The sequence below is a fragment of the Stegodyphus dumicola genome, chromosome 7 (genome assembly GCF_044657685.1).
Source record: "Stegodyphus dumicola isolate Sdum_Otavi_A_Nest chromosome 7, ASM4465768v1".
Taxonomy (NCBI): domain Eukaryota; kingdom Metazoa; phylum Arthropoda; class Arachnida; order Araneae; family Eresidae; genus Stegodyphus; species Stegodyphus dumicola.
Window position 1 is genome coordinate 44100348 of NC_140774.1, and position 11999 is coordinate 44112346.

Sequence of the window (11999 nt, forward strand, 5' to 3'; positions counted from 1 at the left end):
TCATCACTTGTGTCATATTTTCATTCTTGTGCTTCAGTTCATGGACAAATACGCTTGTCACTAAACGTTCTTCCAAAATGAAGTCTTTGATATCTGCCCCTGTTTTTCACCAAGTACAGAAAGTCGAAAAAATGGTCAACGCTGACTTTATTCTCCTCCGCGGGCAATCACATAGCAATTACGAGCAATCCCGTTGAAATTCACGTGAGGAGCACTGTTGCCACATCAAGGATCAGGATCAGAGGTTCCAGTCTCAAATACCTTGTCATCTTAATTGTTACTCCCATTTAGTTCAGGCGGAAAGGGCCTTTCTGGCCACACTATAGATCATGAAAGTTCTACGTCATGTTAAAAAATGTCCACTCTTTGATTACTTTAACTATTTCAGGGAATATTATATTGCATTCCACACAATACCTTGAATAGTCTCCAAAGTTTTCTTTCATTTTGAATTCTGTTTTGTTTTGGATCATGAGTCAGCTGGAAAACTAATCAATTTTTGAATTTTCCTAATAATACTTCGCATTTCTAGTTGCAAATTAAAAACAGATTTACAAATTTACAATTACATATGCTTTTTTTGAATCAGCTACGGTAATAAAAGGTTTAAATTAATAAAATTCTAAAAACACTGTGCAGAAGAATTGTGCGCTTTTTCAGATATTGCCTACTGTCTTTTAAAGTAGACGTAACATCATAAATGCATGTATTGCATTTATGACAATTTAAATTAATATAATTCTAAAAAAAAAAAGAGCTGTAGAAATTTCAGGACTGAGTTAAACAAAATAACAGAAGTTAAATTTTTCAGTGAGATACTAAAAAAATCAAATGCCAAATGAAAATTTCGGATATTATTTTTAATTACTTTCACATGCGTATTAATAAATAAATTATTTGCATAAAAATTAACTGATATGGTTTTAAAACTGTCACAGTAATAATACTTATAAATAGCTAGTTTTTAGCCCAAAAGTGTGTTAGTCCGAATGAGCTATTAGCCTCGAAATGAGATTTGGTGTCCTCCACTACAAACGGCCGAATCGCTTTTCAGATTTTTATCACCAAATATTATCGCCCTGTATTATTTTTAAAGAAGTATATAATGAAGTGCGTATGTTCTGTGAAGAACCTACGGTACCTAGGGCATCAAATTTTGAATAACGTAGTCCCACCCGAGCATGTGTACCTGAAAATCCGAATTTTGAATTTCGAATTCTATGTTTCATATTTTGTAAAAATTGAATGAAATTTTGATTAAAAAATTCAACATTCTGGAAGAGAGTAACATTGACAGAGTAAAACATTTTTATCTCCAGCATGCTACTGTCCATCGGAAATTTTAAAGATATACTGTTTTCAAATATTTTGTGATTTTGCTGTTGAATGAAATTTCATGTGGCCTAAGGGCAAAGAGCTTGATGTTTAGTAAATAAAGTTAGCATATAAAAAGTTAATAATAAAAAGAACAAAATTCTTTTGTTAGCTACTTTACTAAAACAAATTGAATACTGATTTGGTGAACTGAGAAAGTATGTTAACACTTGATATTGCGTTGGCCGTTCTAAACATATCCTGCTATGCAGCTTTTAAGAATTTCGTGATTTTTTTGTTGAAATCTATATGATGTAAGTGCGAAGAAAAAGACGCTTAATAATAAAGTTAAAAAGACAAGGAAAACAGGGTTTGGTAACAGGAGTCAATGCGAGAGCACACTGGTAAAAATGCGAACTCAGCGAGAGCGCAAAAAACCTTAACGAACCATTTTGGGCGACCGTTAAAAACTGAACGCTTTCAAATTTTGCTTTTATTTTATTTTATTTTATTTATTTATTTATTATTTTTTATTCTGTTTGACATTACTTAAGATCTTTAATTTGTGTGTCAAATTAAAATTTTATTGTTTAACAAGCTGACCAGATTAAAAAGTGATAAAAATTTAAGCCTTTACTTTATTTTTAATAGTATATTTAACTGCTTTAAAGTAGATTTAAGCTATAGCGTATCCAAATAATAACTTTTATGCCGATATGAGCCATTTTAGCAATTCATAAAAAAAGTTACAATAGTTACATCGAATTAATTAATTTTTGAAACAGTATTAAAAGTTATTGAATCTACAGTTGAACATTTCTTTTTTAAAGGGATTAAACGGCAAAACTATAATTTTACCTTTTGGATACGAAATTTCTCTCTCTCTCTCTTTTTTTATTATATATATATAATAACTTTATCTGATAGTGTTATCAATCTGATAGTGTTTCACTTTTCATACGCTATACTGATAATATTAACACTGAAAATACTTTCTATTATCTCTTAGACTAAATATTACGAAACATCAGCGATTTTATAGCTACTGATGGCAATTTTATAGCTGGTTTGACGGGTAGAAAGGCTTGTTTCTTCTCAAGGTAATTCATTCTTGGCGGTTTCGCCAAACCATGAATGAATGGAGTCGCTTTTACTTTCATTGGCCTGTGTTGCTAGAAATCAGTTGCCTCAGGAGATATTCTATAAGCTTCTATACTTTGTCCTCTTTTCATATTTTTCGCACAGCTTTAGGCAGAAATTAATTTTCTTTAAAAATACCTTCGGAAAAAAACCTTAAAACATGATTATATTTTAATGGTAGGGTACGAACTGCGCCAAATTTGATCGAAGATCCGCGTTTAATCCACGAACTGCGCGACGTTTTCTGTCCCCTATTTCTTTCCAAGAAGATTGGGTGCTACAAAAAGTCATTTATCGCCATTAATGGGAAATTCTATTGAGACTGCAAGCCTTTATTTTCGTTTATCAATATTGTAAAAATTGTGCATGCAAAACAAATATTAATTTAAAGTCTGGCGTGAGCTAAAGTAAAAATGAATTACTTTTACACTCATTTTAAAGTTTTATGATGCTTAAAGGAATAATGGTCCAGATCTATTTTATTCTCTGTAAGAATTTAAAACTTTCCAAGTTGTAGATTTTAGTCGCTGATATATATATATATATATATACAATATATATATATATATATATATATATATATATATCAGTTTTGAATAGGAAAATTGATAGATTAATGACATACACAAAACTGATACATAATAAAACTATCAAATATCGGATTTGTAGCTCACCTTAAATAAGTTTCTTGTCTAGATAAATATTAACAAATCTTCATACATAGCAGAAAGGTTTTACCTTTCAAATTTACCATTTTAGGTAAACAGTTCTAATTTAATTTAAAAAATTCTCTTTATTAAATCTAAAAATTGGACTTCTTAAGTCGTTCTAAATTTGCACTAATATTATTGCAATATATTTCCGTATTAAGCTTTCCATTTTTAGTCATCGAAGTTATTTTAAGGTTATTTAATTTTGTTACAAATTCCATATTTTAATACTAGAAATGTTTAAATATTTATTCTTTTTCCACCTGATGTACTTTGGCATACATTTAATTTCTAATACACATTTAATTAATAAATTAATAATTATGAGCGTCAGCAAAATTTTCATAATTAACAAACAAAAAAAATTTTTTTTCAAACTCCCTTATATTCATATCCTGGGATTTTCAGTTCCCTTTTAATCTATTCCTTTTTCACATATTGTTGCACTGTACTCAAGTTTTCATGTATGTAGAATTTATATACTTTGTATTGTATTTATGCCAATTTATATTTAAATGATAATTTTTACAAATTCTTGCATCACAACTCTAATTAACAGAAGATGTTTCTAACACCTAGGCAAAGCTTAAGCTTCAGCATGTAGCTTATTTTCTAATCTAGTTTCAGGCTGAATTATTTGTAAAATTAATTACTTGAAATTATTTGTTAACAAAGATGGTCGCTAAATCACGCTAATAATATTTCTAACTGTTGTAATTTATAATGCAACGAGTTCCTGTGATTTATAATATAATTCATTTATAATTTTTTCAGCAGTATTGAAATTAATAGCAGATACTGATAATGTTATACATTTAGATTACAATGATTTAGATTGCCACTGCCTTCTTCACTCATGCTTTTATGCTACTTCCTAATATTTCATAATGGCATACAGGTAAGTTTAATTCATTCATTAAACATGCAAATTTCTAATTCAGCCCACTTTTGTTCTTACGCATGCTGTACCTTCTATTTTCTTTAATATATTGCTTAGCCTAATTTCAAAAGGTATTATGATCAAGCGGAAAAGTCATTAAACATTGGTAGTTCGACTCGAATTTCTAGTCCCAGTGATCCCCCAGCTCTTTCTTTTTTTGTACTTATTTACTGTGTAAAAATGTAGCATAAAAATTTCCCTTCATGAAGTAAAAATACTTTTTTAATTTATTCTTTAAAAATATTGCAAAAATTTTCACTTTTACCTTAGCATATCTTTTTACAAATCTCTCTATTAAGGAAAAATAAGGAAAGAAATTTAACTCGGTTTCGGTGATTGATAGATACCTCGGTGCAAATTATATGTAACATTTTTCCAAAAGCATAGAGTTTATATGGGTATAAATAAATTAAGGATTATTTCTCCATCTAATTTTCTTAACATGTTTATTCCAGAATTTTCTTTTCACACTGTAGCGCTTAACTTTATGAGTTTTCTATAATCATTCAATTTGTCTAGCCATGGCAACTTTGCATACCTTCTGACAAGTAGTTATATTTTTAACCACAGTATTTTAATTCCTGTTGACTATCAGTACATTATTCACTTGTTTCACAAAAGCAACTTTTATTTTATGCGCAAATCTACGTAAAATAGTATTAAAACTTCAGTTATGCGGAGCTCCTAATCGATTGCTTGTTTTAGATTGAATGAAATTAAGCTTAATGTTACTGTTAATTAGCTTGTTATTAATTTAATTATACATTTATAATTAATTATATGTTCAGATATTTCCAAATATATTACTCAAATGTTTGCATCCCAATTTTTAATTTTTGGTTAAAAAAGTAAACTTTTATTTATTGAGAGGTCTGATTGATTATATTAATTTGCAGTATTGTTTATCTAATTCCTTTCTTCTAGATAAATTTTAGAAAAAACTTCTTAGCATAATAATTTAATTATTTACAATTTATACGTCAGTGTTCCAAATGCATAGTAATGTTGTTATAATAGATTTCATGCTAAGTTTTTTTTTTTAAATTTAACTAAATTTAATTTCTACAAACATTTACGTGATTACTTTAATTAACAAAAAATATTTTTAGCACACTTTAACACACTTTGATATGGAATAATTTTTTGCACGCTAGTGAACTCTTTTAAATTTTCCAGTCTAGTTCAGACATCTTGACTATTATTGAGGTAATTTATTAAAAATATAATTTGTATGCTTTATAATTATTTAATTTATGATATTATTATAATAAATGAAAGGTGTTTGTAATGCTAATATGTATGTTTACCAATACCTTTTATTTTCTTTGTTAGCTCTCGCATTTATTACTGTTATTCAAGTAATTAGCCTGCTTGTTAGATATTTTTTACTTGTTCTTGTGATATGTAATTCTATTTATTTATTTTTATTTTCCTCTTGGCTACAATTGGCTTCGAAAAGTTAAATTGTAACCCTGTAGGCAGCAGGGGGAAGAAATTTTGATTGGCGCAGTTGGACTATAGCTCGATCCGGGGGGGGGGATTTTCATTAGCGCAGTTGGAGTACACCCGTTTTAATTATTGTTGTTGTTGTTAATGGCTCAAAGAGGATTTTCTTGATTTCACTAAGCGAATTTTGTGTCTCGGGAAAAACAGAAACTCTTGCTACTACAGTTGTGTGAAATATTTGTTGCAAATCTCGTGCCTAGCAGCCAGAGGCAAATAAAATGCGCAGCTACGTTTTAAACAATTTAAATCTTTTCTTTATTATATAAGCGCGAAAACTTCATTTAAGGCATTAATTTATGACGGAACAATATCATTGCAATTTCTCACTCTCTGTCCTTTGGCATTGCTATTTTCAACAGTTAGTATTATTCAAAATTCTGTATCTTCAACTTCTCGGGCTTAATTATTAAACTAGTTATTTTATTATTCAATTATAGCGATACCAATCCATATAAGGAAAAGGATACCTTTGTGGACAACTTGCTAAGGGGTATTTATTCTTATTTCTTGTTATAGCACATGGGGAAAACTATAAAAACGCCCTTGAAGTCAACTTGTTCACCAGATTCGAGTCCCTGTTGAATTATCAGTGTTCGTAAGTTTTATCCACCAAACTAGAAGATCTATTAAATGTTTGTTACAGATGTGAAACTGAAATCTAAATGCCAAGCGAGTTTTTCCGTACGTGAGTAGTTTTTTCTGCTCCTTTATTATAATGCTGGTGATGGAACCAAAATTAAACTCACCCTCTCATAGTAGTGAAGAATTGAGCAGTGATAAGGCCTATAATTCGATAATGACTCTCACTTTTACAAACTCTACGGCTTGCCAAAAATGTCATTAAAATTTATTAAAAAAATAAAATGAATAAATAAATAAAACCTAAATAAAATTTTTTCAGGACCAATGAAATAATTCATGGGAAGCATGTATAAGGTATTTTATGTTAATTAACCAATTATTATAATTTAAATCTTTACTTTAATTTCTCCTTTACGTAATCCTCACCAAAATACAAATTAGTTGTTTGTGTATTTAAGTCGAGGGTTTTTAATGTTTTAGTGTCAGAACTTTTGGCAGCCTTGCCTGTAGTTTATGTTCCTATAGCCAGCTCTACCTCGTCCGACTTCAGCCATTTTGTTAGACAAAGTTACGAACGCGGCTTCAAAATATTTGATTTGAGTATACCATTTCGAACTTGAAGTTGTATTTCAGTTGATGTTATTTTAAACACTCGTAAGTGGCGGAGTTTTGTTTGTAAACAGAAGTGGTGCTTTATATTAAATTTAAAATGTTAGTGAAAAGATAATTTTAACCTTCTCAGGATTTTGTCATATTAATTCACACTAGAGAGATAACAAGTTTATTATTCTAATAGGGTTTGAAAAACCTTAATTTAAACTGCTGTACAAATAAAATCTTACACATGCAGTTCAAAAGTTAGAAATTCGTAAAATGCAAGGCGTTGTATTTATATACTACGTTTACTGATCTTACATTTATCAGATTCTGAGTGAGTCCACTGCAGATTGCTTACTCATTTAACAGAATCTAGTTCACAAATAAATAGATAAGCGCAGATACACATTGATTGTTAGACGAAATGACTCAAATGAATGTTTACAACCACCATAGATTACATCTGTATCAAAATGTTGCAAAACTGCTTTTAAAGAAAAGTTCACAGAACTACAACGAGAGGGGAAGGGAAAAACGCATAGAAAAAAGTAAAAATCCATTCAACATAGCAACGAAGTATGTCATTCGTATACCGTAAAGACTCTTTTTGAAATACAATGCAACTTGTTTGTTGTGCCATTGTAACTATAAGACTGAACTTAGTGATGCAGATTACTATTTTGAGCGTTAATATTCGTGTAATATAAAGAGCAGAACATTGCTTTAAAGCTTACTCATTCCTTCTATAGTAATTTTTTCCAACAGTGTATTAACTGCGATTCAGGTACAAAGGTTGTTTGCATTTTATGGAAACTACTTTGTATTTAAATTTTCTCGTTAATATTTTGAGATAAAGAAATGGCATTTTCATTATTAATCGTCTGCTACTGCTTTCTTTTGACTAAAGTACAAATAAGAGATTCTTTGCGGAAATGGCTCCCAAAGCTGATCGATGGCTTGAAGTGCACTTCCCAAGGAACAATATTCGTACCAACAAATTGTAAAGAGGTGTAAAAATCTAAGTTATTGCATTTCAAAGAAGGGTATTTTTACACATTTTAAAGGAAAACATTGTTTAACTGAAAGTAAAAATGAAATAATGGCTGCAAAACCGCATCTTCAAATTGTTCGATAGAGGGTAAATATCAACTATAACGCGCAGGAAGGCTCTGGCTCGGAAATGTCGGCGTAACAAGGCTGATGATTAGAAACGTTCAATGCCACAAAAATCTAATCGCTAGTAAATCAAGATAGAAACGTGGTCTTCAACAGGCATAACACGCTCTAAAATCACCTTCCAAACAGTACTTCTTTCTACCTCATTTGAATACACGCACGCCAGCTTATTAAGATTCTGACAAGAAAGCGTGGGTTGAAAACGAGAATCAAAGGTTACTTTGAAATAAAAATTAACTTGGTAATATTAGAGTAGTTGGTAATATTAGATAAATTAGTTGGCAATATTAGATATTTATCAGAGGAAAAAATCCAAATATATATATATAGAGAGAGAGAGACATAAAGTAAGAAATTTAGAACTAATATTTCACAAAGACCAGAAATTGAGATTCATAATCATATATATATATATATATATATATATATATGTAATAATAAAATTCCATAGTCAAGAATACACTTAAAATTCTAACTGTATGTTCTTTTCATTTTTAATGGCGACGTTCTCTTATTTGAAAGTACGTGGAATTAAATCCACAGTCCCGTAGTCAAGTTGTTTTTCCCACCTTTTCTACACGTACAGTTATAGAATGTTCTAGAAATATTTAAAGCGAACTGGATTGGCTGACGAGGCTGACGTCATTTCTTTGAAGCTCCGCCTTTCCAGAGGCTATAAAAGGACTCGCAAAAGAATATCGGGGGCTTTTCTTAAATGTCACGATGCAGTAAACTTCATACAAAAAAATATTAGTAATTTTTTTATTTACTCCGGATATCTGATTTTGTAACTGCTGTTTCTCCTGAATAATAATAAATGGATCCCCTTTTTTTTTTAAACTTATCGTCTGATAATTTAAGCTACGTCTAAAGCTGGTACATCACATATATATATAATTTGCTTTTTTACGTATATACATGTTTCTTAAAATTTTAATTTGTTTAAATTTATATATATATATATATATATTAAAAATGTGATCATTTATTTTTTGATGTGTTAAACTGGATCTGAAGTTCATGGATTGCAACATTTTATATATATATATATATATATATATATATATATATATAAGACAGTTAAAAATTTATTACCAATATAAAATTTTGAGAAGACTCTCCTCCCCATCGCACCTTTTTTTCTTAACAAGAAACTATTGGAAGTTGGTAGGTAAAACAAGCATGAGTAATACAAAATAGCCATTACCGGTACCCAGACGAAGCGATGTCTGTTGAAGGTCATATAATAGTGTTTGAGATGGAATTGACGCAGAGTCAAATAAAACAATAAAAGCGAAGGTTAGAGTTCGCACGCTTTTTGAGCTTCTGCTCTTGATGACATTGAATTTTTCTTTTATGTTTTGCCACAAAATAAAAATTTCAATCTCGTATTTATAAACGGCGTTCATCTATCTCTGAATGATATACCTTTATAAACGGCTGTCATCCTTTGTAAACTATAAACGGCTCTCATCTACCTCTGACTTAATTAAAAAGGCGAAAAACAAGAATAAAATATCGGCTGTATTATTCAACATAAATAATCGTTATTCGAAATCAGAAAATGCTAAGTAAAAGCGCTTGACAAAAATTTTTTCCTGAAAACTTCAGATTACAGTTTAAAGCTTCAAGGAAATTGAAAAAATTGAATTTCGAGGTATGAAAACATCTCTTGCTGTCTGATCCTCAGGTTCGATTCGATTAAATTCTGAAAAATTTCTTTAAATAATTTAAAGCTTCCATTAAAAATTTAAAAAAATCTTAGCTATTTAAAAATGTAAAACATCATAACTTTTTTTAAAGAAAGATTAAATACTAATGCCTAACATAGGAGTGTGAAACATCTTTTATTAATGGTAAAGAAACTAAAAATTTTCATAAAAAGTATCAGTGGAATATATTGTAAAATAAAAGCATTTTAATTTACACGTAACCGAAAGCATCAAATAAATTTTGATTAAGAGTAAAATAAAAAAAAGATGTCTAAGAAGTTTTTTTTATTGCTTTTGAATCACTCAATTTACTAATTGAGGCATTTTCGTAGGAAAGTGGCGTAGTCCATTTTATAAGGTATTTAATGATATTTTGAATTTGAATTATATCGGAATGGTTTGAAAAATATTGCCATATGTTAATACGTTCATTTTATGTTTTTTAAATATTATGTAATGTATATTTTAATTTTATAACAGTTATTTTAAGTTTATGCCAATTTCCTATCTCTTCCAACTTCATCTTACATTTCCTTACCAGAATGAGTTTTTAGAATCGAGTTAAATGCAAATGAGAAGTAGAGTAGTATTTAAGTAAAGTTCCACTGACTTCGACAGAGAGAGATAGTATTCCTGAATAGCGCGTGTTTGCCTTTTGGCTACGTCTCTCTATAACTGTTACTACGCTCCGCCGTATCACGTGTCTTTTGATAGCTTCGCTAGCTAATTTCATATTACGGGCAACTAGTTTAGAACAGTGTTAGCTTCGGCTAAGTCTCTTTATTTAGTCATTAGTTAGTTCTTATTTCTTGCATTTTAAGCCTAAGTGGTGGCTTTACTGTACGCCCTGAGAAAGGGGCCGAATGTATATCTTTATTTGGAGCAAATAAAGGGTAATTATTTTTAATTTCATTAACTAGATTAATTTATATTGATAAAATGTTGAACATTTTGGAAGCTTTTTAAGGACTGTTTATAAATAAAAAGCTCATAGCAGATTGCATTCATTTTTATCATTAATTAACGTTTTTTCAAAAGGGGACTTAAACACTTTGAAAGAAAACGGCTCAATTAATAACTTATTGATTAAATCTTCAAATATAAAAGTAAAGCTGTTATGTTTTGCCAGATAGTAAGCTATGCGCGAGGGCGCCTAGAAGTTAAATTAAAGATCTTACGTTACGTCCAGAGACAGCATTTGCCATTTTCCGTAAATGATCTGATTCTGCATTCTTTTTGTTCTTCGTTTGCTAGTTGCATTCATAATCGCATCTACGAATTTTATTTTGCCAGAACATGATATTAAGTGAAAACAAAACCTTCCTTTCGAGGTATGAAAACATCTCTTGCTGTCTGATCCTCAGGTTCGATTCGATTAAATTCTGAAAAATTTCTTTAAATTATTACCAACCTTCTTTTTGCGACGCATCAGACTTAACGCTGGTTTCGAAAATCTGACAGTATAAAGAAAAATAAGTTTTAAGCAATTTTAAAATATGAAAATATCCAAATCGCTGTTACTGAAGAATGTAGTAGAAGAAAATTCAGTAAAAAAAAAAAAAAAAAAAAAAAAAAAAAAAAAAAAAAACGAAGGAAGAAAATTCATTAAAAGTCTAAATTAGAGGCTCACAAACTTTTTTATCCGGTAGACCATTTTCTAGTTTTCTTAAACCTCTTCCTAGGAGTCATTTCAAAACCAGTCATGCAGTGCATTATTTAAACTAGACCATTCCAAAACAGAATGAAAACCGAGGGTAAAGATTTACCCAAGTTCTTTTTTTAAAGATTCGGTTGAAAGCAAAATATATGTAAATGTCATGTGACAATGCCAAGTTTACCTGACAGTGACAGCTGCGTGGTAAAATTTTACACTGGCTGAGTGGTCTGGAAGTGCTACTCTAAGAAAAAATTTTTAAAAATTCGTCATCTTCAAACAGGGCCGGGTTAAGCCATTTTGGGGCCCCTGGCTAAAATTTTGGGTGCTCCCTAAAAAGTATTTACTTACCTCCATGTTTGAAATATCGGTTCGCAATTAGTGCTGAAGTATAATAAATAACTAAATACACATTATTACTTAATATTATAAATATTTTAATAAAATTATGAATAATATTTTAAATTCTAAATATTAGTGTATTTATTCAAGAATAATATATAAAAAAGTTAAAATTGTATCAAAAAACTAAATATCGGGAAAGAAAAGTAAAACATAAAACAGCTACTCAGGCGTCACTGATTTCCTCCTCTATTTGAAAAAATAATGAGAATGTTAATTAGACCCATTACATCATAAAACAATATCGTGATTCATGGAGATGCAGA

The 11999-nt window shown here is 29.7% G+C and overlaps 1 protein-coding gene across 1 annotated transcript in view; it reads right to left on the reverse strand.

Annotated features, from left to right (window-relative positions):
- The window catches only part of LOC118204402 (uncharacterized), a 39182-nt gene extending 27628 nt beyond the window's left edge, over positions 1-11554 (reverse strand). Inside the window, exon 1 of the mRNA XM_035376730.2 lies at positions 11312-11554. The gene's annotated coding sequence lies outside the window, so the exon portion shown is untranslated. The remainder of the gene's footprint in view (positions 1-11311) is intronic.
- Between the last annotated feature and the right edge of the window lie 445 nt (positions 11555-11999).